Source organism: Diachasmimorpha longicaudata, chromosome 10 (assembly GCF_034640455.1).
Source record: "Diachasmimorpha longicaudata isolate KC_UGA_2023 chromosome 10, iyDiaLong2, whole genome shotgun sequence".
NCBI classification, from domain to species: Eukaryota; Metazoa; Arthropoda; class Insecta; order Hymenoptera; family Braconidae; genus Diachasmimorpha; species Diachasmimorpha longicaudata.
In genome coordinates, this window is record NC_087234.1 from 5,486,345 (window position 1) to 5,514,108 (window position 27,764).

General features: G+C 38.9%; 1 protein-coding gene across 2 annotated transcripts in view; it reads left to right on the top strand.

The window, feature by feature from the left end:
• The window catches only part of LOC135166685 (ly6/PLAUR domain-containing protein 6B-like), a 60,674-nt gene that overhangs the window by 20,242 nt on the left and 12,668 nt on the right, over positions 1 to 27,764 (top strand). Inside the window, exons 5-6 of one of the 2 annotated variants that reach the window (XM_064129200.1) lie at positions 9,658 to 9,707; positions 17,953 to 18,080. The gene's annotated coding sequence lies outside the window, so the exon portion shown is untranslated. Of the gene's footprint in view, positions 1 to 9,657; positions 9,708 to 17,339; positions 17,818 to 17,952; positions 18,081 to 27,764 lie in introns of those variants that run through there. The other variant, XM_064129199.1, reaches the window with a different exon arrangement.

Consider the following 27,764-nt stretch of genomic DNA (forward strand, 5'->3'; position numbering starts at 1 on the left):
TCGGGGCCCTAACTAATGGGCATTACACGGCCAATCAGAGGACTGAATGCAAAACAACTGTCTTGTCTAAATGCGGTTAATGTTGGCTGAAAAGACTCGAAAGAATACTGAATTAGAAGGCCCAAACACTGTGAGGCCCAATGGGGTCTTGCGATCAATGATGTTTTTTTAATTTAGGAATGTGTTAAGATGATACGATGGTGGGGTAAAAAAAACTAAGAATTCAGGAAAAAGACTTCCCCGCGATGAGGGGCGGGTGGTGGGGGCCAGCGATATAGGAAAAAGAAAGGGTCCGACGGGGGCTCATTCTTACAGTGGTGAAGAGGTGGTTAGACCTCGGGGGCCTTCACGATCTTCATTTTTTACTTTCAAAAATCATGACGATGCTCATTTTTCTGACTCGTGAAGAATTCTTCAAACTGACGTGTAACCAAACGGGGTATATATGGCTTTGGGACCGCGCGAGACGAGTGGAGTGAGGGAGAGGGACGAAGAAGGCTCCGGTCTTTCACATATCGTTTCTTTTTTTTTAAGGGGGAGGGGGGCTGATGTATATACTGAAATCCTCCACCTTCCATCGGTCTTCGCGGTGAGACTGATTCTCGCGTCTTTTCATAAATCTAAACGAATATGTTTCTGTATTTTTTTTTCCACCTTGGGTAGGGTTGTTTTTATAATGGAGAGATTTCAAGGTGAGACCCCAAGAATGGGCCCTCAGTGTAAACGCCTCTTTTTTTGGGGGATTTTGGAGAAAATATTCCAAAGGTGTCGCATGTAATGAAAATACTGAGCAATGGATACTGTTGTAGAGTCATTGTAGGCCTGTTGGATTTGGGCCTTACAGGATTGAGGATTGTATAACTTTTTCTGGAGGCTTGGATTTAAAACAGCAAAGTATCTGTCTTTGAAGTTGAGAAATATTGAATCGAGCACATGAGGTTTCAGCTGTGGGCCTTATGAGTTAATTAGGAATTACGGTAATAGTTGGTATACTATGCATTTAATTACGCATCAAGAAATGATTTGACGGGATCGGGGTGTTATTTAGCCTATTATCGAGGCCATTGGATCCAGAAAATGCGATTTGTTGTAGATGCAAAAAATAATTGATTTTTTTCCGATAAATATCAAGATTATGTTGCGCGTTTCTTCGACAATTCCAGAGCAGTTTGACGGAGGTACTTCTTCCACTATGACTCTCACATTTTGTTCCTTTTTCTTTTTCTTGAAAGGAGGGAGACCCCGCCATATATTCTTTCTAACTATATCTCGTCGGCATGATCTCGCTCGCAGCCGCGCAAGAATGATTTTCGAAATATGATTAATTGCCCTTTAGTCCACAGTATTTCTTTCGTTCAAAATTCCAATCCGTTTTTTTTTTTTAATACATCAGGTATAGTTTTTAATTTATTAAAAGTAGCAGTTGATGTAGCTGTCGTTTCAGAATAACTTCAAAAGTTAATTAAAAAGACGCAACTTCTAATTCCCAAATTTTTGGGACTCGTGCCTCATCAGTATTATTCGAAACTCAACTCAACTCTCGTAAATTTATTCACTCTATATCTTTCACCTCTTGTAAACCTCATAGTTGAACCGATTTATCTAAAATCATTGTGTACGTTCAATTCATTTACACGATAAAATCTCCTTAACATACAAAATATGAATATTATATTACAACTTTAATAAATGTATTTTACTTAGTATGTATGAGTGTGTGAAAGATACGGATGAATAAAAAAATGAATAAAGGAGAACAAGGAGAATGAGAAGGCGCGGCAAGGCCCAAGTAAGAGGGGAAAATAAGAGGATGGAGGGACAGTGATGCACCTAGAGTATATATATACCTTCTACCTTCCGCTTCTCCTTCATCTGCACACCTTCGTCAAGGTATTTGCGGAGGATCGGTATGCAACTTCTCAAGAGCAGATCGAGAAACGGAAAAATGAACAATCATTGTTGTAATTTTTATTTTTATTCTTTCCTTTCATTTTGTGTCTTCAGATTTTTTATTTTCATTTCATCCTGCGGAGTGAACAGTAGAATAGTCAAGTGAATCTGACATCTATGGAGAAATGAAAATTACCATAGCATGAAGAGATCTTGGAAAAAGGGCGGGCGGGGGGTTTGGAGAGGTAGAGGGAGGGAACAAGTTGGAGAAGAGAAATCACGAGGTTGAGATAAACTGCAATGGTGATTGGTGTAGGAGACACTACTAGTAGGCCCAGGGACTTGGGAGGAATCTGATTGGCATCATTGATACCATCACGTAAAGTCAATCAATTTTATTTCATGAAAATATTCAAATTTTTCATAGGATTATTTTTTTCATTGTCTTTCGTGTTGGGCCTTGTAGCGATTATCGTCTCCCTCGACTAACGAATTCATCCAAACGTTTATAAGAACATTATTAAGGGAGCTTAATTGAAATTTTGGACCCACTATGATGTACGTGGGCCCAGTATTTATGAGTCTTATTGAACTCCAATGAAAGCGATTTATGTATTCATAAATAACTACACCACGACAAAATTGCTATCACACAAATTATATTCATTCGTATAGAATCCCCAATTAACGCATAAGGCCCAGAGTTTTGACCTTACTCATCGAATATTCATTTAATTCATTCGCTTGTATAAAATTAATACATAAATTTTCAAAAAAATCCACGTATCACAATCTCAAGTACTGTAGGACCCCAAACCCACCTCTTATGAGGCCCACAATACATTCCCACTCAGCAATCAGTCAGAAATTTTTCCGTTCTCGTTCAATAATTTTTTTCCACAAAATTCTAATCAACAAATTCTCCTCAACAATTTCACTCGACAATAAACTCGGAATATAATTCCATCCCCTCTAATATATCTTGGTATTCATGCGTGCCGAATGAGAGTACAAAGGGCCCCTTCAGAAATGTATAAGAACGATGAAGACGGATAAAAGAAAAAACAAATGGAAAAAAATAATGAGAAGAAAAAGAGAATGAAGAGACAACACAATGTCGATGATGAGGAGTGGGGCGCGAGGAGGGAGGGCTGGGGGCAGCATACATCCAAGTGGGGCCTTATGATAGAGGTGGGGGGTTTCACTTGGCTTTTACCCGCGGAATTTTTCAATTTTGTCACGTTCAAGTTTAAACACAGTCATTTGTTTCCATTCGTCCGTCATTGTCTGTTTCCATAAGTCTTTCTTAGTTTCTATTCGTCCATCCCCCTTCCCTCACCCCTCACTACTCACTCCCTCTTTCTCTTTCTCCCCACTGGGCCTCTTTGTTACGTTTTGCCGATTCCTGCATTCGAATCAATGATTCCGTATACTTTGTAATTTTTTTTCCCCCTTTTGATTCTCTCCCTTTTTTTTTGTTTGTTTGGAGATGATGAGGGGAAATTACGGGAATTTACGAAATTATGATCTGGATGTCAGGGATTTTTTCAATTGGGGGAAATTGGGGAGGCAATGATTATCGAAATTTTTATCGTATTTTTTTCAAGTTTCTTTCGAAAGCTTTGTCTACCATATTGTTCAACCGTTTAGTCATTTTTTTCGGTGACAAGACCCAAAAATTGCAGACCAATATCAGACCCAAATTATTTTTAGGACTTTTTTCCAAATTTTCTCCCTCAATTTATTTCTGAAGATGTGAATAAGAAGACGGTTGTTATTTTACGCTTTTTAATTTATGATCACATTTCATTTTCATTTGCGTTGATTATGCGAGTCACATATATTTTTTACGAGAATGTGGCGACACAATTTTTCCAGGAAAAACCTGCCACCTTCTCGCATTAATCCATTTTCACGCGAAATGATGGCGCCGTAATACGATATAATCGCATTATAAGACACAAGTGGAGAAGTGACCGCATATGGGCTCGCTGCCTACTATTGTATCTCGTCTTATCTAATCATTGGGGAAGGTGGCATGAAAAAGGAAATACGAGTGGGAAAGCTGTTTTTTTTTCTTGAAAGATACGTAAATCTGGTTTTGCGAGGTTTATCGGGGATATCGGAATTTTTGGGACGATTTCAGTGACAAACACGATATCTATAGTATGTCAGGTCATCGACCCATGTTATCACAACTGATCGCATATCAAAATTCAAGAAAATTACAATTCTTGTTTTATTTTTTTAATGTCACCTTCCGCTCCAACGTAATTTTTTATTTAGCAAAGGGGAAACGTCGGCGTCTTACGACAGAAATAACTGACCACCAAATGGGTAAATTCACTAATTATTGTCGTAAATCGTCTCGGAAGAAGTGAATAGTTTTTTTTCTCTTCATTTCCATTTTTATTATTTCTTTTTCAACGAAATATTGAGCTTCACTGATGCATTCAGCAATTCTCATAGAGCGGATCGAGTGAAGGGTGGCAGGGAGGAGGGTGAGCCCTTGGTTGAGGCACTCCAACGATAATTACACGGTACGAGGGGCCTCAGGACCCCAGAAATATATGTTCGATCGGCCGGTTTTTGAATTATTTGAAAAGAGACAGACCCTTGCACACAATCTCAGGCGTCTCGAGAATCGCTTATGTGTGCGATATTATAGTTTCGTGTATTTTGCTTTGCGATTTTCTTCCACTGTCTGCCCCCACCCTCCTTCACCCAGTTTATTTTTATTCTCTTCTTTTCGGAGGTTTAATTTTGTGGATCTGGAGGTGCGCGAGAACTGCAGGGTCTGATTATCGGTATCTGGATCGATTGATCGAATGTAATAAATAAATGTGAAGTTTTTTGAAAGATAAAAAATATTTCTTGCACTCACCCGATCAAAAGTCCAATCACACGATTTTTCTTTCGAGTCTAGAATCGTTTGATGTTTAATTAATTGATTTTTGGAGTTTTATTAACTGTACTGGATCATCGGAAAATTTTTTCATTTTTTTTTTTCACTCACTGGGAATATTTTGAAATGATGTGAGATCAAGTCTCTGCGGACTCGACTGCTCAGCTCCCATTATTCTTCAATCCCCGGCGAGCCATAAATTATCTTATCAATCAAACGGGAATAATCTCCAAATTGTGGTAATGAATGATTTTCTACATGTTCTCCGTAGAATCGTTTTCGAGATTGAAATCATGGGAAAATTATCGATTCAGCTTTTATTATTAATCTATTATCAATTTACTTCTCTTATTAAACAATAGCCGGAGTGCAATATTACATTCCCCAATCAGGAATATCTTTAGCAATCAGTCCCAAAATAAAATTACAAGGTCTATGTATACCGAAGGCCCTAAACTCTTTAGAAATCAATATTTTGGTTCATGTGAAAGAAAAATAATTGGCTTTCGAGATGAAGTATAAATTTTCCCCCTTGTGGAGCTCTAAAAATGTTCCGTACTTTAATATACACCCACATCTTGCCATACTTTTATTTCCGGTTTCCCATGGTCTCCCCCTCCCCCTGAAAAGAGTTATTCAAATTTACCCACGCGTCCCAGCGGAAAGCCCGAAAAAACAAGACCCCATCATCGAACATTTTTTTTTTATCCGTGTTTTGGTAATTCCGGAGACTTACCGAGTATCATTTTTCCCCCGGAGGGTGCACTACCCCGTTGATAAAAAAAGCTTTGCGCCCCTCGAAAATTCTCAAAAAACTCTCAAAAGAAGTGATTGATATTTCTAAAAAAGTTTCTTCTCTCATCATACGAAAACGTCAAAAAATCATCACTACAGGGGGGCACCTCAATCCACGAAATCGATTAATCATCCCCACCATAAGCATATCCTCATCAGCCTCATCATTTACCTGTCCCACCTCTGATTTCCCCTCGCACTCGAGATGAATTTTTTCAACGGATCGTTCACATTTCTTGCGCTCAAATCGTTTCCAGAAATCATTAAAAAAAATGTTTTTTTTCCCCCTGACTCGTCACGATTAATTGTAAGTACAAGATTTTTTACTAGGGGAAGGGTTTTTTTGATGGATGAGGAAATATGAAAGAGTTTCTAGGTTCCGTGGAAAATTTTAATGATTGAATGTCATGAGAATTTTTATCATTTTTTATTCTTCATGTGAACGTTAAAAAAAAAAAATTCTCAATTCACTCGACTTTTTATCATCACTTTGACAAAATAAAATTCTTCATTGGAGAATAATATTAATAATTTGATGGACTATTGAATTAAATTGAGTAATTGCTCATTCCCCCTGAATCAAACAATAACTTCCGGTTGTTGTTTTTTTACGTCTCATCGTTCCCACTTATGCACGCCCTTTTGACACACAGATTCATTTTTCGTCGGTATCTTTTCTACAACCGCATTAAATTCTTCAAGTGGTACAATTTTTTTTTTTTCGGCTTTCTGTCCTTCTGAATTGACGAGTCAAAGAGGATGGATAAAAAAAAATATTGAGATGAATTGAGGAGGGGGATATTGTGAGGGAAAGAAATAAAGAGACTGAAAATGAGTTACAAAGAGGATATAAGAGTTAATCCGGAATAAGACGCTGGTGTCTGTGCATGTGTCACGTACGTTTCTTTCACCAGGAATATTCAATTTATATTCGTTTGAGAATATTTCAGCTCTCGTGACGGCATGAACATTTTTAAAAATTGCGTTTTTCGTTACGACTTTTCAGCTCGTCATTCCCACAATTATCATACGATAAAGCCACCAATTATAGTACCATTTACGAATGATGAACGGGAGATTAATGAAAAAATAATCCTTAATCATAAGGTTAATTGTCATGAATGCTGAGGCAAATATACAACTCAAATAATTGAGATATCTCCTTTAAATTTCCAGCGTCAGGGGTTTTCACGATAATTTTACTGAAAAAAAAAAATGTAAAAAAATCCATGAGAATCTCTTCTCATGTGTTGGTTTTTTAAACCAAAAAAATCATCTTATATTTAGCATACACCCCTACATTAACCGAACCCAATATATTCATCATTAATTTTTTTTCTTGTTCCCACGACAATGACGAGGGTTGCATCGTAAAAAACAAAGGGTTGCCCCAATTTCCATCCACTTCTCGTTTTTTTCTCTCGCAGTTGCTGGATTCCTGGGGTCAACACACCCTCGTACAAATTTACACGCTACCTTTTTTCCGACGAGTTTTCAATGCCCAAGTGTGTTGGATTAGGATGCGTATGCTGTTTCCGGTGTTTAATCTTTAAAAAATTGTGTTTTATGGTTGTTTCGGGCGTCCTAGGGCCGGATAATCATCTGCATGATGATATTGTCATTATTATTACTCCTTTTTTTTCAATAGCAAATATTTTACGTCTTCTTGATCATCGGCAATCAATTATCGTAGGGAACTGAATGAATTTATCACCCTAAATATAGAAATAGTTGAGTGCTTCTCATCGAAAAACGCACGCGCATATTCAGAAATCTAAAATTACAGGTCCCTGATAAGTCTGACTGGGGGCCATGTGGGGGCCGATACATTTTCCCCTTCGCATATCTGTTCCGCGCATTCACAAGAGCTGTGTGGATGGGGAGAAATATGAAAGAAAGAGGCGAAGATGAGAGTTTAAAATTTAAAGAGAAGATGAAAACCGTCATGCGGAGAAGACGTCTGTGCTCTCTCAAAAAGCCCTTATCGTGTAATATATTTGTTCGAGACTAGCCATTCGTGGAGCACTCGAGGATACGTGAGAATTCAACGGTTATTCGTACAAAGACCTCTTCATTATTTTTAATTCTGTCGAGAATACGCAGAAATACATTTTTTAAATAAACTAGTGTTCTGAAAATTCTTTAGAAGTCGTCATGTTGAAAGGGAGATGTCTCGAAATTTTTTGAATCTCTCAGTAATTTTTCCTGAGCAATTGAACGAAAATTTATCATTTTCCCAGATTTTTTTATATTGTTTTCACTGAGGAAATTGTTTAAATGTCAGTAAACATATTTCTTACCGAATGGGTTCCACAGTCACCGAGGAACCTCTAATATTTTCGAAATCCAATAAATTATCCTTTCAAATTAATTTCCGATAAATCCACAATTTTGAAATGTGAATTATTGCAAGACACGCATCTGATCATTCCACCCCACCCCCTGAAATCCCAACTACCCATCCAGAGTCACGTTTCTGAAACGTGTTGTGTGACCAAAGCGTAAAAATAAGAAAGGGAACCAGATGTAAACTCCTTATAAAATCCCACCTTTAAAAAAAAGAAAAAAAACCCGAAAAATTCTACAATTCTCCCCTTTCTAATCTCAACGCAAACACGATATCAAGATGAAGATTATCGTGAGACTCGAAATATTTACTTCCTGGTTATTTTTTCCCCCGGTATCATGATTCTTCATAGAGACTGAATTTCCCTCCTTTTTTTGGGAGGAAAAAATCTTTTCGTTGCACGTAACAACAGTCGAGGCATTGGAGAAAGGGTAGAGTACAGATGCCGAATGTTTGGTGCAGCTGACGGGTAAAAAAGGGGTTGAGGACTTGGATGGAGGGGGAAAGCTTCTGACTAAGGACAAGATGTTAAAATATAGAAATTTTTTGGGAACAATGGGGATTGAGAGATCGTTTTTTTTTCTGTTTTGGGGGAAAAATCAACTACAATTGCAGTTCTTTGGAATTTTGGGGTGTTTAGTAATATAAGAAGGGGTAACAGGTAGATTTTTTGATGGATTACGTAAAACAGTAATTTTTTTCGAAATTATTTACTGTTGCGAGAGTTTATTGTCAAAAATTGACGCTAGAATATGTTTATTCGAGTCTCCTTTCGCTTATAAAGGAACACTAAAGGACTAAATAATAAATATACAATAATTTATTTAGAAAAAAATTTCAACCCCTTTTCGCTAATAATTCAATGATTTTGTGAGTCTCATTTTCCCTCTCGAGAATGAATAAAATTTTCTCGTTCATTCATTTAAAAGGCAAATGCCAATCGACTGAAGAAAATTAATTCCATCATCTGATTACTAACAACTCTCGCTAAAAAAAATCCGTTATTTAATACATATTAAAACCCAGCAGGTCTCTCAACCCTTTTCACCCCAGGATTTTTATAACCAAAGGATTTTCCACACAGCGACGCTGCTGAAATAAAAGAAAAAAAAGGAAAGAAGAATTCATGAAAAGGGGTGTAAAAAAGGGTACGTCCAACAGAAATGAGAAAGCCGGTGAAAAAAAAAATCAAAATTGCGCAAGATGACATCTTTTGGGCTACCGCTCCTTTTTTCTCTCTGCTTTCATTTCTATGGGAGACCTTAACCTCCGCATTCAAGCGTAGGTTTTACCTGTACCTGATATACAAACCCAGCAACACCAGCTGTGTTTTCTCAAGAGATTTTGTATTTTAGATTTTTTTACGCGCTCATTTTGTTATTCACCATTTTTTAAGAAATTATCAAAAATTATTTGCGACTAATTTTGTTCAGACGAAGTATCAGGATATAATAGGATATGATAGGGCATAATTTCGGATACAATAATAACAGTAGCAGTGATGAACAAAAAATATTAGGTCCAAAAAAAAAACTTTATGAAATTAAGAATATTAATGTTCTAAAAAATATTTAAAAAATATTACTTAATGGCTCAAGCCACCAATTTTTCATACTTCCACATTAAATCAGCTATTTATATGTTCCCAATGTCATATTATTTGTTCCCTCTGCCCTTTACATCTCATAAAAAAAAGTTTTGAATTTTTTTTTGTTCCCAGGACTCCAGGTATATCTACCGGAAGAGGCCAAACCGGGAAAAAGCTGAGGGGTAAGTACAAAATTGTGAATCTCGTCTATATTTGAATAAGATTCCACCCCGTTCATCATTTCCTACAATTCTCCCTCTTTTTTTTTCGCTTCTTTCGTTCGCTCGTTTACCCCTTTCTCAATGTTAAACCGCCGGGAGTCTTCGCGAATCACCGGAATTAAATCCTTTCCCAAGGGGTTACGTAACCCCCAGGGACTCCCCTCCTCGGGGTGTTTTGAGGGCAAATTAGAATTTTTTACGGACCGGCTGTGGATGGAAATTGAAATTTTCACCTGGAGGTTTTGGTGGTTTTTTGGGTTATGGGATGACTCGACTATTTTCGAAAATTCCTATCCAACGAATTAATATAATAAGCCATTTTTTTCATTCTCAGTACATGGATAAATAATTCTCCACTGGATAAATAATTATGAATAATTTCTCGAAATAATGTGAACGCGAGAATTTCTCACAAGATGGAAGTCCATCTGTGCTGCTCTCCCAAAATGACAAATGGACTTTCACCGAATAAAAAATCCATCCCCATAGCTACCAAAGCGAATCAAACTCGATTAGTTCATGCGTTCGTTACAAAATCAACGAAACTTTCTTTCTGTATTTTTTCTCTCACCTCCATTTGATGGATGAAGTATTCCAATCATGCGTGAAAAAATTCAGCTACCCGCAAAATTCAGTGAACTCTAATGGCAATACAAACAACAAATTTTCATGCATTCGGGGGGTAGAACAGGGAGATACGAAGAGACTTTTATTTTTTACCCCTTTTTCAATGTTATACCGAGGCATTCTACGGATGTCGGGAATCATTTGAATGATGATCGCGTGTGTTGTACATTTTTCCTCCCCCAGACCCCAAAATCATCCACAATTAGAGTAAAAATTTCCCCTAATTAAATTCCTATTAATAATTCCCCCCCAGCTACCCCCTCCTGCAATTAGCTGAATTACCATAACCTGGCGTCAACAATCACGCAATTAATTACCACCTCAATAAATGTTTACGTCAACCTCCAACAGCAGGAAAAAAAAATAAACAAACAAATCCTTCAAACGTAAATATTGATGTTTCTCAAGTTTTACGCGCGGAGAAGAGCAAGAGTCTCGTCACGCGATCGCCTCTCAGTCTTTATTAAGTGATTCCTCTCATTACCCTGCACGCGATTCCCCTCCCCCTTCTACTAGTCGAAAACCACCAAATTTTTTTTCTCCCCCTCATCTTCTCACATATTTAACCACCGAAGGGCCCTCTTTAAATTCCTCGTCACACAAAACCTGAAAAATGCCGCATAACCTCCCCATTAGCCATTTTAAATTCGTTTTTTTAACCAGATGGCGCCACATAACAACGCGAAGGAGGGAAACAAAATTCTCAAAGTATAAAAATAAATGTATTTCTTGTGTCTGTGAAAAGCCGACGATTGGAACGCACGCGGTTAGTCGAAGTAACGTATTGAGATCCCTCTTCATCCCTTCCCCTCGTCTTCACCCACCCCCTTCCCTACCTTTGTGATGATCCGCGCCGATTGGACGTCATAAATCAATTAATTTCTAGTTCGATATACCCAGTAGCTAATTTAAATTCTTCGAGAATCTCTCTCTCTCTTTCCTTGTTTTCTCCATCCGTTGGCCGAAAAATTATTGGCGACAGTAAGAGAAAAGGGAAAGGGATAAAAGAAGGTAGAAGACGGGAGTAATGTTGCATTTATTAAATGCCAAAGGTGGATGAGAATGGAAAGAGAAGGAGGTTAAGAGGATTGGAATTATATAAAATATAAAAAGTTTATATAAAAATGAGGGGGCGCCACCTCAAGTATTTTTGATCGAATTCCTAACCTGGGTATTCGGTGGAGTTGACGGACCCCTCGGTTCTTCATATACAAGAATTCAAACTACTTTGTACGGTTGACTTAAATTGCCAGGGGGGAGTGGACAGGTGAAAAAATTTTTTCTGACCAATTACAGTTACTAATCAGCGTCCTAAAATGGGCGATCGATACTACGGATTGTTTTTTGTGAGTTTAAACCTTTTTGGCTGAATTAGGGGGAGGGGGGTTCGTAATGAGGTCTAGGTTGGATTGGGTCAATTGGAAAATTGGTGAAAGTCGAGGATTAATTGGGTTATTCGTCGTTCGGGGATATTGACAGTAAAATTAATTTGTGGGTATGGGGTGTCTTGGGAAAAATTGCTGCGACCTTCATTTCGATCATTGGTTTGAGGTCTTTATTAATTAGGAAATTTGATCAGATAGTGTCGTTAGTGGCCAGTCATTAATTTTGGGAACCGTTTAAATATTGATCGATTGGTCTGGGTACGCAGGGAACTATCGCCGATTTCAAACAGTTCAAATTCTATTTTTCAAGGAGTAATTCTAGTTTACCCTTTGCTAATAATTGCAGCAATATTTGTTGCATTATCTATTGTTGATAAATGATGGAGTTTCCCATCTTCCATTGTGACTTTTTAATCTCCTGATCGTCGACAAAGCAGTTCCTGTGAGCGCAGCACAGTTTATCGGAGGGATTGTTGATGCTTGTGGAGTGGCTTCAACCGCAAAAGTAGGTAGCGCTGGCGCATGAATTACGATGGTGAACGTGCCTGTTGGTAAGGCATTTCCACGGAGTACGTGGCATATTTCAATTTTTCATTACGATTAGAATAAATTGTCTTTGGAATTTCCATTGATCAATTTTTGTTGACTTTTAAATCTTCATCAACTCTTGATAACAGCACTCAAATTTTCTACCTTAACCATTGGCAATCATTAAACCCCAATCTATGATGTCAACAGTCGATAACTGAATATGAAAATTTCTCAATTGAATTTTCCTTTTTTTCTTTACAAAAAGCAGACACTTCATTTTCATTTTAATGAAAATGGAATTCTCCTCTGCGAACATCCAAGATAAATAAAAAGCCTTAGTTACCATAATAATTTCCATTCTTTGCCCATTCTCATGAAATATTCATTAAGCCATTTACAATTTTTCCATTAACATCGTCATAGTTTTATTTTTCATCCATTGTTGAAGAAATAATACCCTCACCTCCGTCATTTGAAGCCCCTGTAAATTAACTTTCGAATACCTTTTACACCGGGATAACTTTTTTTTTATGGGTGTTGGGCGGCAACAGGGGGGAGTCAGGGGAAGATGGAGAAGAATGATTTTCTAAGGAGTTGTGAAAGGTGGGAAAATTGAAGTCTCGAGACGTGTGCTTATGGAGGAACCTAAACAAACAGGATTTTCACGTCAACGGATTTTGAGCGACTAGGGGAGTTCTTCGGCGAGGGGTAGGGGATGAGGGTGGATGCATTCCCTCCAGGGTGGGTGGCAGCCAGTGTTACGTATACTTGGTTTCAACAAGTTTACAAAGTGAACCTCATCCGTCCTTTGATGGCCTACTCTCTCGTGAGAGAGCTGCTTCCTCGTGTGTACAGAGAGGGCTGAGTAAGTATACTTTGTGTACTTGGTTGGTGCACGTAATATTTTTACAATTTTATTACGATTGCGGTGACTCGAGGTGGAGCACAGCTACTGTAGTGAATTTCTTGGCTTCTTGGTCAATTTGGTAAAGCCAGAAAATAAATACACCCATTTTAACTCATTAAAATTGTTAATGACCTTTCGAGTCGAGTTTATGATCCATTATTTATCATTTATTTTTTTTTATGATTTTCCTCACTATTGATCATCAATTAAAAAAAAATAAAAATAAAATAAATCACTCATTCAACTGCCAGCTATAAACAGACTGTGCAAACATTTACATGACACCTGCATAAAATAATTCAGCAGTGCTAACAGTATAAATAAATATCATTTACATGTTTTAACACCTGAACTAAATAATATCAAATCATTTTGATGGTAAAAAATTGATGATTCATAAATACCCCAAAAATGGCATTTTCATACTAATTCATAAAACATTCCCAGCAGAATCTTTTTAATTTGGAAATTTAATTAATTATTTTTAATATTGATACCTAGTTATCAACATTCGCAATTATCCATTATTTCAACAACGCATGAAAATTTTCCATCGATGATAATTTGTAAAATCAAGTTACTTGTAATTACTATCGAATTCATATGATCAAATTTTCCCATATCCACTCTAAAAGAAGAAGTGATGACAAAAATTCCCACCCCTTTGGCAAAAAAAATGGAGCATTCCCATTTTTTTTTCGTTTTATTTCAAATCAATAACCGTGGGATGGTACTCGCGCTAATTCCGATGTGTGCACGGTTGAATTTTCCATCCACAACGTGTGAGTTTGTCTCTGGCAATCGGAGCAAAACTAAATTGTGATTCACCTCCCACTGCCCATCCCTATTAACACGAGGGAGGATATTTCTCTTTTTTCTCCTCTCGATTTTTTTTAACAATTTAATTTTCGTTTTTTGGTCTCATTTAATGCCAGCGCGGATACTCGGGGGGAATAATTTTGCTAATTATCAAAATTAGTGAGTGCACTCTTGAGGGAGTAGTAACTCGAGTTGGTCCATTCACTGCGATGGAGAGATGAAGGGGGGGGGTTGGGACTAGGGGGATTGAGGGGGAGGTAGCACGGAGACTGGATACATAGAGGTCGTAGGTCACGTAGGTCCTTCGAGACCGCAATGCGGAATGCGAGCGACGGTTTCATAATGATAACAATGATGACATTAATCGGGACGAGGGGGAGACAGTGACGGTTCGAAAATATTTAGTTAAGGGTATCGGTGATACCCTTATTGATACTTTCTCTCACGTTGTCGCAAATTCTTATCAAACAACCGCTCCACCGATTTTTTTATGAATTTTATTATTGACAATTTTTATTCTTGAAAATAATGGAGGTGCGATCAAGCCCCCACCGCGGATTCATGAAACGAGACATTAAATCAAATGCATAGTAAATCACTACGGAAATAGATATTGAATGTATGGAGTATAAATTGTACATATTAATTATTAAAATAAATTTAGAGTATGTTAAATTTGCTGGTTTTCCTCGGTCGGATACTTGGCGCTATTTTCCCTTCAGCTCAGGTATTCTCGTACCTTCTACACCTTCGGGGGACTGTGATAACTTCGTGAATTGATTTGGTCATTAAAAATCGGCATCCTGCTGACAAAATCAATTGAAAATAAATTTTTTATCAATTTTTTCCCACTATTTGTGATCAGTGAGCGTTTGACCGACATTTCGCAGAATAATTGTCACTGATCAACTTGAAAATTTAACCATTTAATTACCTTCGTATACACACTCACTGACATGAAAATATTCAGGTGAAATTTTTTTCATTGAAATTTTATTTGGAGGACCGTAGAACCATCTCCTTGAGCGTTGATTGGATCCTCTTCGTGCAAAGAGTCCCCCCAGGGGGAGAGGGGGGGGGTCGAACTTAAGGATTGTTTTATTCCACTTTCTCAAACCCTTATCGCCCAAGTTGTTGAACCGGAAAGTCGTCTTAACCATTCCAGGAATAAAAATTAATCTGACGCTTTATTTTACTTCACCAAGAAGACGTTTTGTCTATTCTTTTTTTCTCGCTGGAGACAATTTCCTGTCCTCCACCAATTCTTTCTTCCATTTAATGAGAACCATTGCCGCTTTTTTGCCGGGTATTTTGAGCTTACCCCCATTCAGAGGATAAGAGGTGTACTCTAATCCCTCGGGTTATCCTTGTGAAATAGGTAACAATAGGGTTGTTTTTTTTAATGAACATTATTTTCTTTGCTGGGTGGCAAAACAGGTATTTTACTTGCGGATATCTGCGCGGGGGACTATATCGAGTCATCTTTTGAGATGCAAGGAGAAAAATATTCAACCAAAATTACGAAGCAACACAAAACGTGCTTCTTCCCGAAAGAATAAAATCTTCAACTCTTAAAAATCTTTTTAAACTAAATCAAATTAATTTTATGTATTAAAGCGCCGATTTCTTTCCAATTCGGTTATCACTTTTCATTCATTACACCTGCACAAATCATAGACTTCATGTGGCAACTCCTCCAATTTTCATTCCGATTCGTTTATTTGATTCTCATGAATTATAGCGGTGGGGTAACCCTGGCAATAAATACTATATCCCAATAACTCCTCCGTTATGTGAAAAAAAAACTCATGAAATCTACTTATTCCTGAAATAATTTCCCCAGATTCTTCCGTCTAGTTCCAATAAATTCCCCATCAATTCACATTGCAACAACTGATGCAAAAAAAATTTAATCGCAACGTTCAATTTCCCCTTTGTTACTCACCGACAAACAAATAAAAGAAAAATCCCATTAATGCAAACGGAGAAAAATGAATTGTCCCGCACACAAGTACATCTCTCAGAATCCCAAGCAGTTTAAAACTGTCTGCCGCAAAGTTGTTGCGCTTTGTCTCAACAAAGAAAAATTGTGAGAAAATCAACCATCGTAGTTTAGCCCCCATCCTGGGCAAAAGGAGGTGGAAGAAAGGAAGAAAAAAATAGATCGATACTGTTACCCAGATGAGGCACCCCAGAGGAGGCGTTCGTAGTTGAAATTTACCACGTGTCTTCTCCACTTCGGGGGGAGGGAGGTGGATTGGTGGGGGAAAAAATGAAATAAAAAATTCATGAACATTGGTGATTGATCAGATACCAATGGTTGAACTTCAAACTCTGGTAGATCAATATCTCTTGTAGCTACTAGCCCCTCTTCATCTCCCCTTCGCACATTCAACCTGATGCCTCGGTGACCCTAACCTCCTAATTTCCACCCTGAGCAGTACATTTTCATTGACCCAGAGCAGCACTTAGCCAATGACAAACAGTTTACCACTTTATCCGGGGGAATTCGAAATATTTACCGAATCCATTGTCTACCCATTTTTACCACTAGAATTGTCGTATCCCCCTTGTTGAACGATACAATCTATTCCAATTAACGATCGAGTAAAACCACAGCCGGTGAGGGGGGAAAAAGTTTGGATTTTTTAGGTTAGAAATACATTGCGACATTGTTTGGGCTATTTACACCCCTGATTGCTGGTCTGAATTAATTTGAAATTGCTTCGGTTCAAGAGTTTTGTTACCGATGCGCGCTATTTTTTACTGCCCCATCTCCACGACGATCTACTTATTTATTTCTTCTACTTTTAAATATTAAACATATTTATTTAATCTCAAAATTTGTTTAAAAAAAGTTTCGTTGCAATCTCATCTAAATTTTCGACAAATCCGAAGACAAAGTCAAACATAGGCCAAGTCTCCGTTCAATTCCCTCCGCACCATGAGCCCAAATGTTCGACCAAGTACTTGATGCACGTTAACCGTAGCCCTCGTAATTTGTTATGCACATAACCCCAGTAAATAACCTCCCAACGACTATCGAAAAAACTCATACAATAACAATTCAATCCCTCACCTCAACCTCCCCCAGTATTCAACCCATAACCCCCGCCAAGTACATCCAAGCCAAGTGCTCCCCAATTACCCTAAAAATCCGCATAATTTTCTTACTGACCCCCGCCATCCCCCAGCATCGAATTCGCAGATCTTCGCGGTTTTTCGGCCCAGCTCGCAACATCCCGAGGCAGTCAGTGGCGCGGGGCCTCCCGGGCTTCTCTCCTGCCCTCACACGTTTCCCCAGTTCTCGTTCAGTTCACGTTGTGCGCGCTACCCTGGACGGCACAGGCGCCCAAATAGCCCGAATGAGAGGGGTAGTTCCTTCACAATCCATCTCACTCCCTCCTCCCCACGCTTTCCCTTGTCCCTTACCACCCTCCCACATCCCCTCATGGCAAAAGTGTATCAGAAGTGACGGCGTGGGCTGCTGGAGCTGCTCTGTTCTGTAGTGGCACTCGCGTGCTTTTCCAAACGCTACGCCGATAGAAAACCACCTCAACCCTCTCCTCCAAAATCTCCACCTCCTCCTCCCCAGCCCCCATCCACCCGTACAATCTACCCACGCTCTCTCCCACTCTTTTCATTCTAGTCAAGGCAAATGGCACTGCTACGACGGGACCAGTGGTACTTTTGCAGTGTGTGCACACAAGTATAATCCGAAGCGAGAGTGAGTGCAGGTGGTTTTAACATTTTTTTCGGTTTTTTAAATACGTATGTTTTGAAGAGGAAAAGCATTTCGCAGGTGGGTGAAAAATGATTTCGGGTGATGTGGAAGTTCGTGATGTAGATTTATTTTTTTCTATTTTTATCATTATTCTGGACGATGTTGATGGATTTGGGATGATCGATGTGATGGACTTTTTTTTTTGTATTCTAGGGGGGGAGTGTGAGTTTTATTTGGACGGAGAGTTCAAGGATTCTGGAGCACAAGCACTGGACCATGAGAAGATAGTGAGCTTTTCGAGGACAAATGTACACGTCGGTACAGCGTTTGGGATATTCCAAGTGAGTAGATTATTTATTCTGGTTGAGATGAGGGCTCTCTGATGAGTTGGACTATTTTTCATTATCAATATAATTAAATTACTCTTAAAGGAAGGCTGATCTTCTTTGAATTTTTCATTGAGAAAATGGGTTAAAATCGTGGATTTTGAAATTTTCTGGCTGAGATAGAACTGAATCGTGAATTTAGCTATCTAGGTTTAGAAATTTCATGTTTGATTGATCGTGTGTGCGTTGTATTCAGCCATGTGGACTGGTTACTGTTGACGGGTCAAATGAGATTTTCATGTTAGCTGGAAGCCTTTTAATGTTAATATGAGAGGCATTCGGTAAATACATCGATTTTCATGATTTAATTTGCCACTGGGGTGTGACTAATTTTCAATATTTTTTTACCAAACATGATTATCTGCCGTTAATTACCATTGGGAATATATCGTTCTCGTTGTGCAACGCGTGAGCACAAATATTGAACGGAAAACCATGTTTTTCTGGGAACTTTGTACTGTGGGAGAAGTGGGCCGTCAAATAAATGTCAAGGTGACGTGAGTATCCCGGTCTTCAGGGTATCGGCATTTAGGCATGGAAAACCAATTTAACCACTTTCCAGATACAACTGTCCTCACTCGGGTGAATAGTGTTCAGTTGATGTTCATTCCTACCCCACCTACTTCGAAATAAGCTGTCTCGTTTGGATAGATCCTGTGTAACCACACTCTGCGGTTAATCCTGACAGTGTTTTCGTTAGTCCCTGCATTTCTAATTAACGATTATAGTTGTTCGATCGGAATAATGAGGATAAACCATCGGGATTGAGTTTAGGATCAATAGTCCGAAGGCAATATTTCATTGGAAATGACATTTAGTCGAAGTTATCAAACAATAGTATGGGTTTCACCATCAGAATTTATATGCATAATTTTCCATCTTCTCCACGGCAAATGGTTCCTATTTATTGTTTCTGATTGTCTCATACATTTGTAATGACTGACATTTTCAAAGTTTCCATTTGTCCAAAAACTTTTTAGAGCCCATCCGGTTTCTCTTCACCATCAACTTATCGCGTTACCATTTACCCCATCCCGAATGTGCAGTAGCCGGGTGTATATGCGGAAGCCCTTGGGAAACAAACCGAAGCGCCACTGGGCCGAGTTTAAAATAGAGTTAACCCACCTCCGCTTCACTGGACAAAGATTCCCACAACTCCCGCGTTAACTCGATTTGTGATGCTTCGTCCTATGATGATACGATTTTCGTTAGATGTATGAATACATTAATCCCCGAGTTGAATTGAAATTCAAAATAATGGTCGTCATCTTGGGTAAAAAATTGGAGAAGAAGGATTTCAATTGTTCTAATCGTCTCGTTTGCTTCCGATCCCTTCTGGTAACTCTGGCAGCAGTTGATTAATTCCCTTTAATTTAGGCCCATTTACAGGATGATAATGTCAATAACGAAGGCTTAAAATGCCCAGGGAAATAGATCTAAAGTTTTTGAACTATAAGCATCTGAAGTAAAATCGATATCTGCCCTGGAATCTCATATCTCTGCTTTAACTCAAGCCACACTGCCCCAAGTCCTCGATTGAATTGCCGATAATATCTTCAAATACCGGTTATAATCGAAAGCCACTGCATTAAAATTGCGAATACATCTACTTTCTGCGGAAAAAAAATGATCAAACAGCTTTTCCGATTGTCTTCCCCGCTTCTTCCGTTTAACCTTGCGCTACGAGGATATACCATTACTCCAATTTACCCTGGTATAGAAAAAAAAATCATTTCGCCTTTTATTTCAGTAGTTAAATAAGAATGAAAAAGTCGGGGTATTAAATCTGAAATCTCCTTAAATATTCCATGAATCTGCTACGACTCTCCGACATTTTCCCATTTATCTTCGTAGCCTTGAAGTAGATAGAACAAAGAAAATAAGTAAGCGATGATAGAAGAAACGATGGCCCATGCATTTGTAGATGAAAAGCACCGTCAATTCCTCCTGAATAATGCCCCATGAAATCTCTAACGGAAGTGACTCAGTAGACGTTTGAAATAAAAATTGAGCCACGTATCTCGCCTCTTCTCTCAGCCTTCATGAAAGAGTCAGGTGAATTTTCGTGGGGGATTTTCCAGTACGTGTAAGAGAGGGATACAACAGAGGGGTTGCAGGTGAGAAGGCAAGGATTTAACGGCCAAGTTGATCTTGCCAGTTCTTACATTCCCATTTTGTACGTAAATCCCGCGGGAGACCACTCACTCGTTCCATCGTGTTGGAGGTCTTCTCCTAATTTGAATGTTTCATGGAGAATTGTCTTTTATTTCCTTCGAATGGGAGAAGAAATCCTGGGTGATAAGAAACAAGAGCAGTTACTAATGATTCTTCTTTTTCGAATACTCACTCTTCCGGAAGAAACTTTTACTCAGTTGACTTTACATCCTTTGTTCATGTCCGATTCCGGCAGCCATTAGTGACCCCTTCCGTCCTCACCTTTAAGCAGGGCCTCGAGGCAAACTCTCCCGGGATTCACTTGCCCAGAAAAAGGGGAAGTTTCTGTGTTGGTTTTTTTTTTCTTTCGAGGGGGTTCGATACTACTGTGGTGTATTTACTTCGGTGTATCGTCTGGAATCACGTACAAAATGTATTATCGATAGGAGATAAGAAGAGGGGTTGGATGGCCTGGGAGAGTTAAGGGGTCGAGTTGGTGGTTTATCGGGAGTGTGAGGGGTTGGAAGTGAAAATCAAAAGGTAGTAAGAAGTTATCATCGGAGATAAGTTTGATGTGTGTCTGGAGGGTGTGAGGGGGAGGAGTTGTGTCGTGATAGGTGAGAGATGGGGTTGATAGGGAGTCGATGAATTTCGAGTGATTTATGATGTGTCGTCAATAATGTACAGAGATGTGCATCGTTGATGGATGATCAAGCCGATAGAGCGATTTAGAGAGGGTGAATTCTAGTTGAATTGGATTTGTTCTGGAAAGATGAATATTTCAAATATTGAGACCTATCAATTGAGAATTATTGGGGGGGTGATGGCTTGAGTCTGGGTGAAATTTCCATTTCAACTTATCCTACGCTCAGAAGTTGATCAATTTGCTTAAATTTAGACTCATTTGAAGAATAAGTATGCCAATAATGGAGGCTTGAATTGTCCGGGGACAGGAATGAAAAGTTTTCGAATAACAGTAATCTGAAGTATAATCGATATCCATCTGGGCGTCTTATACCTCTCCGTTAGTTCCAAATTTTTTTTTCCAGGTTTAACTCAAACCATACGGTTGGGAGTCCTTAATTGAATTGCAGATAGGATCTTCAACCATCAGTTATAACCAAAAGCCACTTGACTGCGCAAAAGGTCGTATCTTTCCGTTTGAAGTGGAGATACGATCTTTCGGTTTAGCCAACTCAACGCTCGTATATTGCTAATGCCAAAGCATTATATCTGCACTTGAGAGTACCCTCTTTTTTAATTTCCTCCTCCACTTGATAACAGGAATAACCAATGCCAAAAATTGCATTTCACTCGAAGAACTCTCTCCATAAATTTTTGCACATTTTCAAACGTAAAGAGGGGCAGAAAAAGCACGGAAACCGGTGAAATTCGGTCATAAAAATATAGCCGTGATATATGTCTTCGGATGCGGTTTTTTGCTACTCGGTGACTGTATTTATTATCATATCACAGACGTGGCAACTGGAGGATACAAAATGGAGAAAGCAGACTGAGTGACGATGTTATTCGCACTCTTGTTTACATATACATTGGACTGGAATGCTCCACATTATTCGAGACATCCTGCCGCTGTCGGATAAAGATGTCATGTCCTCCAAGGGTGACTGAGCTTCTGAGTTGAAATTGATGGGTACTGATGGTAATGCGACCAACGGAAATATGACAAGCCAATGCCACATGCCAACACTATTTTGTGGAAAATATTCTCGAGGATCAGATGAGTTCTACTGTTATCATTTCTCCCTTCTCTTAACCAGTCACCAACAAATAACTTCTTGTTTTGAGGAACTTGGCTTGTACAAAGTCAATTTGTTGCCTTCCTCTGTCTCTCGATGTTATACTGTGTTTCGATTGTAGACCTCGGTTGATCGCCCTCCCCACAGCCCTTCAACCTCCACCCCCTTTTACCCTGTAACCAACTCATTCCAGGCAAACCAACCAACCACATAATCCTATTCTTCCCTTTTGCTTCCTCTTCTCCCAAGCATTTCCCTATTTCTCATATGTACACCATTAGTGTTCATACCTTTGAACGATTTTCATCGTTGTTTAACCCCTCGACTCAGCCAACGGAGCGTTATCCCCAGTGATATTTCGATTTCCAATTCACGTAACTATCGTTGCGTATCTGTGGTCAGTGTCCTTCTCTCTTCTTCGTTGTTGCTTTTAACATTTTTTTGTTTTCTAGCAATTTCGATGGGATGCCATTACACACAACCATCTGCGGTCGTCAATTTTTATTCCATCACCCATCAGACTAAACGAATCAATCGCCATCCAATTTACATTGTGTCACTGAAGTGTTTTAGAAATTGGGGATGTTTGTGCAATTTGCATGAACATGGGTTGTGGTTGAAAATGGAGGGAGGAATGACAAAAGTGAAACATGCGATTCTTTGTTTGATCATCAACAGTTTCAGAGCGATTGTCCATCATTAATAGCCCCATTTTTTTGCTTAAATCATTGGACTATCTACTGTTTCTGGTGAATTCAGTGGGAATTCGTAATTTACATTCTGTGACTGAAGGGCCTCGAAATGATAGGAATTTGCATCATTAACATGGGTACAAATTAGAGGTACAGAGTTCACGAAATTGAAGCATACTATCGGCTATTCAGAAATAATGAAATCGTCTGCCATATTCCATTAATTAGTTCATGTGAATGGCATTAAATTGCAGCTTCATGAATTTCTTGGTCGTTTACTGAAATTGCTGCGCAGTCTCAACTCAACAACTCGCGAAAGTATGAGTTGGAGCTGAAATTCCAGGAATTGCAACGTAAATTTTACGATTTGTTTCGTAAAATTTAACCACCCGCCCGATGACTCATCACCATGGAGACAAGTCATTTCGGTATTTTTTCGGGACGATTGAGCAATTTTACGGAAGATACTGTGGAAGTAACTCCAGCGTCAACAGTTTCATAAATTGCTGATAGTATGATCAGTTGAGAATTTTTTGTGCACATTTTCCATCGTCATTTTCATCCCTGATACTTCACTGATTTTTACAAATTTCTCCTTCTTCATTTGCATAAATATTTGTGGTGAACAATCTCCCAGTGCGACTCACGTAAATTGTTTTGGTCATTTTCATCGAATATTTATCTCTATGGAGAATCCACGAGCGAATTTTCGCTCTGTGCCTCAAGTGTTTCAGAAATCATAGGAATTTCCATAATCTCCATAAGCGGTTGGCGAAAATAGAGGCAGGCTTTATAGGTTTGAAGCGTCCATCATTTTGCACTTCATCACCAGAGATTTCAGTGATGATCCAGCGGTTGAGGATATTCCATTATTTGTACCACTGAATTTTCGTTTTACGGCATCTTCTTGAATGTATCTGTTGAAATAAGCGCCTGTGCAACAAGATTCGTTATCCCATTAACATTCTGCGACTGAAGTGCTCTTGTAGCAAGTGAATTTGCGTAATTTGCATGTACACGAGTGGAAATTCGAGCCAACGGGTACACAAAATTGAAACATGCATCATTCTTTATTCTTCCCATCAACGAATGTAATAGGGATAAAACGATTTTGGTTTATCCTCGTTCACATTTGCTGAGAACTGCACTGAAATTGAACAAATTATACTGCAATTTGATGGATAATTTGATAGTCAGAGTGTGCTTTTGTGGTATATGGTGGTCATCATTCACTAAATTGTCGCCAATGAAATTCAATGAATATCAGTGAAATTTAATAAATAGCAGTACGAACAGTTATGAATGCCATTCGGACATCAGAAATATTCAAAATGCGGTATTACCGAATTCCCAACAATGTCTCTTTATTTTTTACGCTTTTTGTGTTCATAAAGTGATGAAAATTCACGTTGTAAACCACTGACCACGTATTATATTAATGAAAAATGAACGCAGGTGCACGGAAATGTGAGAGGTTCAAAAGGTATTTACATGTTATTCAGCGAACTACATTGTCTGTGCATGAGCGGTCGAAAAAAAAAAAACATTTGCAAATTTTTTTTTTCCAACCACCGTCATGAACCAGTATATCACTTCAGTGGGGAAAATACGTGTACATCTGGAATATTCATCATTTCGAGAAACGAATATTTAAAAACACGAATTTGCCCTCACTGTTGGTTAACGAGTTTAATACACTCCATAAAAATAAAGTTGTGCGATAAAATAAATCGAATCAGTTCGAGTGGTTCAGGACCATCAAGATTGCCCTCCACCTCCAGAAGGGGGGCTTTATATTCATTAAAGACGGTACAAAGTTTCTACGTTTATCTCGACAAAGTTACTGTGCACGCTCTACGCATATATACCATTTAACTAAATTTTCCACATTAATAATTGCGATTAACTGAACTTGTTTTTCTTCCCCGAAGTAAAACATGATATGATGTCAAGTCACTTTACGAGACACTCCTCAGCTATCTAAGACCAGATGACAAATTTATTATAATTTCGAGTGAATAAAATTCAAGAAAAATAATTGTTCGAAGGAGAGCATTCGAAGTTCTTTTAGTTGCCAACAAAAAGATATTTTTCACTCATAACTTTGAGTTGCATACGACTGGTATAAGAGATGAGCGTGGGTTTTCCCTTGCCAACTTTCCGGAAAGTTTCTAATGAAACCGTGTATAATCCCCCTCGCACAACGAAAATAATACACGAATAGTTAGAAATGATATTCGAAACTTGAGTTGTAAAATTTTCCCACTGACGAAAGTAAATGTTGATGCGGGTTACCACCAGCCGTGAAACAATTACGTAAACCATTATCCGCCTTGAGAAACTTCACGTCAAACTTGGTATAAGACTATATTAAAAGACTTTTTTTCCTGATAAAAAAAAATTGGTAAAATTCATCTCCCGGAGGAATTTGAAGTTTAATACCGATGAAGAGCTACTATAAAATATGCCCTTTGAACTATAAAAGCTCTAACAGATCTTGAACGACACCTCATAACCCCCGAAGTTGGACGTCTACGAAGAGGGTTATAGACTCGAATAAGAAGATGTAGAGTGAAAATACAAAAAAAAAATACGGCTGTTATGTGCATGTACCATTGGAAATATATGAAATGAAGGGTGAAGAGAGAGGGGGGTTGGGATTTTACTCGATGTGCACACGCTCGTCTACTCCTTACCCCTACCAACCCTAGACCTAGAGAGGCGTCGGGGTTGAGGGGTGGAGATGGAAAATGAAACAGGCGATATGTAGATATGAGGATATATCCCAGGGATATACGTATATTTCCATTCCCCTTGAGGCACTGACGACGAGAGGAAGCATTTGAGTTTAGACCTCGGTGTGTGTAGGTGCGCAAAAGATGGGCGCAGTGCGGGTGCTGGGGGAGATATAGTCGCCATAAATTTCATCTGCTTGTACATGGGGTCCTGCATGCATGTGCATCCCTCCTCTGTTGCTGGAGAAGTGAGTTCATGGTTAATATAATATGTAACGTCCACGTGTGCATAAGATGCAGCACTTTGGGGGATACTGGGTGCTGCAGAATTGTCGACATTATGAACCCATTTGTGAAGGGTGAACGGGTGTTTATGGATTTCCAAGTTTGGAAAGATGATTAAACTCGATCATAAAGATCCTGTTTTGGTAATCACAAGATACAGCATGAAGATAACGTTACGTGCTCGGAACAACATTTAAACGGTGAATCTTCTCCAGCCAAATTAACTGATCCCTCTATATCGTCAACAACTAATTGAACACATCATATCAATATTGCGCAGCAGTTTATGGGTAATATGATCAACCCTGGAAGCCATGAACCGCTTTACTACGCACCCTGAAAATCCCTCGATCTACTCTATCCACGTCCTGGACATGTATCAAGCCATTTCTGAGGGATGAACCGACATCTGCCTATTTCTGAATGTTGAAAGATCCTTGGAAAACATCACAGGATACGACATGAGCACATGATTGATGTCGAACCACCTCGAAACGTTGAAACTTCTCTGGCCAAATCATCAGGTGCTTCCAGATCGTCAACGTCTAATTGGAGCATTCAATCAACATCACGTAATGCTCCCACCTCACATCATCAATATTGCACAACACTTTCTCATGAATACCGTCAAACATCAAAGCAGTGAACGGATGAAGCCAAAGTTTTGGTCCCTAACCTGAAAGTTCTTGGCCCTTCTAGTCTACAACGTAGACTGTTCTGGCACACCCAGTATGTAGACATGCTATCCCGCACCTGCCTGGTTGAATGCACACGAGTACACTCAATCCATCGTATGTACGTGGGGTGTGAGGTGGCACATGCAGTCTCCCAGCATTTTAGGGAGTGGGTATAGTGTAATACCACCATGTCTAAGATGCATTTGTGGACACATGCCGATGTACTCAGGAATGCATTCTTCGTCAGGAAATATAAATCATCGTCTTCTTCTCGTTTTCCATTAGTTTTTCTGGAGGGCTTCGCCCAACCACTTGTGAATCTGACGGGTTTACAATGTGGAAGAGAGTACCACCAGGTTTTGACAGAGATTTCTGTTCAAGCGTTTGTCTTCGAAATACTTATCCCCAATAAGTCCTCCTTGCCAAGACACTGCCAACATTTGGCCAACACTCGGTCCCCGCCCCGTCCAATATCATCCGCCCTAAATGGATGGTTTCTTACTCAAATTTTATTTCAATTATAAACCACCACGTGAACCGTCGACGATGGGGTTTTTTGGATCAATACATCTAACCAGGATTGTCCCGCTCACATTAATCCCTCTTCGATCAGGTTTAATTTCCATTGTGAGCCATCACCGGCTCAATATCGGTCTACCTTCGGCAATATCACTGGGTCCACCACAACAGCCTGCTCCCTATTCCAATGAGGATGCATACGTGCCTCATCACATGTCCAAAACACGCCTATCCACTCAAACAAAGTTCACACGAGTTTAGCTCAATCCATTTTTGTCCTTTATCAATAATTCATCATGTCTACCATCAAAACGCAAAGTGGACTATCCACGGAACAACGGCTTCTGCACAACTACTAACGTCCGAGCTCACTGCACCTCAATTATTCACGTGTTACTCCATAATTAATGTGCGGCAGACATAAGCTGCACGGTTGGTTCTGCGTTTATTAAAAAATCAGAGAGATTTTTTTTAACAAATGAAACAATTTAATTTTCATTCAGTGGCTTCTTGATATTTGTTTTGGTTAATTGAGGACATGGATATTTTTAATCCAGTAATTAAAAATTGGGAAAATATCTCTCCATCAATTGTTAAAAAAAACAAAATATGTGGCTTGTTGTTAAATTCTCGCTTTCGGTTCCGGTACATTACGGACAATATAAAGTAACTATTTTACAAAAATCTCCAGCGTTTTAAACAAGTTTTTTTTTATTATACAAAGTACAAACTCTGTTACGCCAGAGTTTTGTTGTGTTTGTCGGTGAAGGTATGCAGGGGGGACAAGGGGGTGAGGGAGATTGGGGTGGTGTATCCG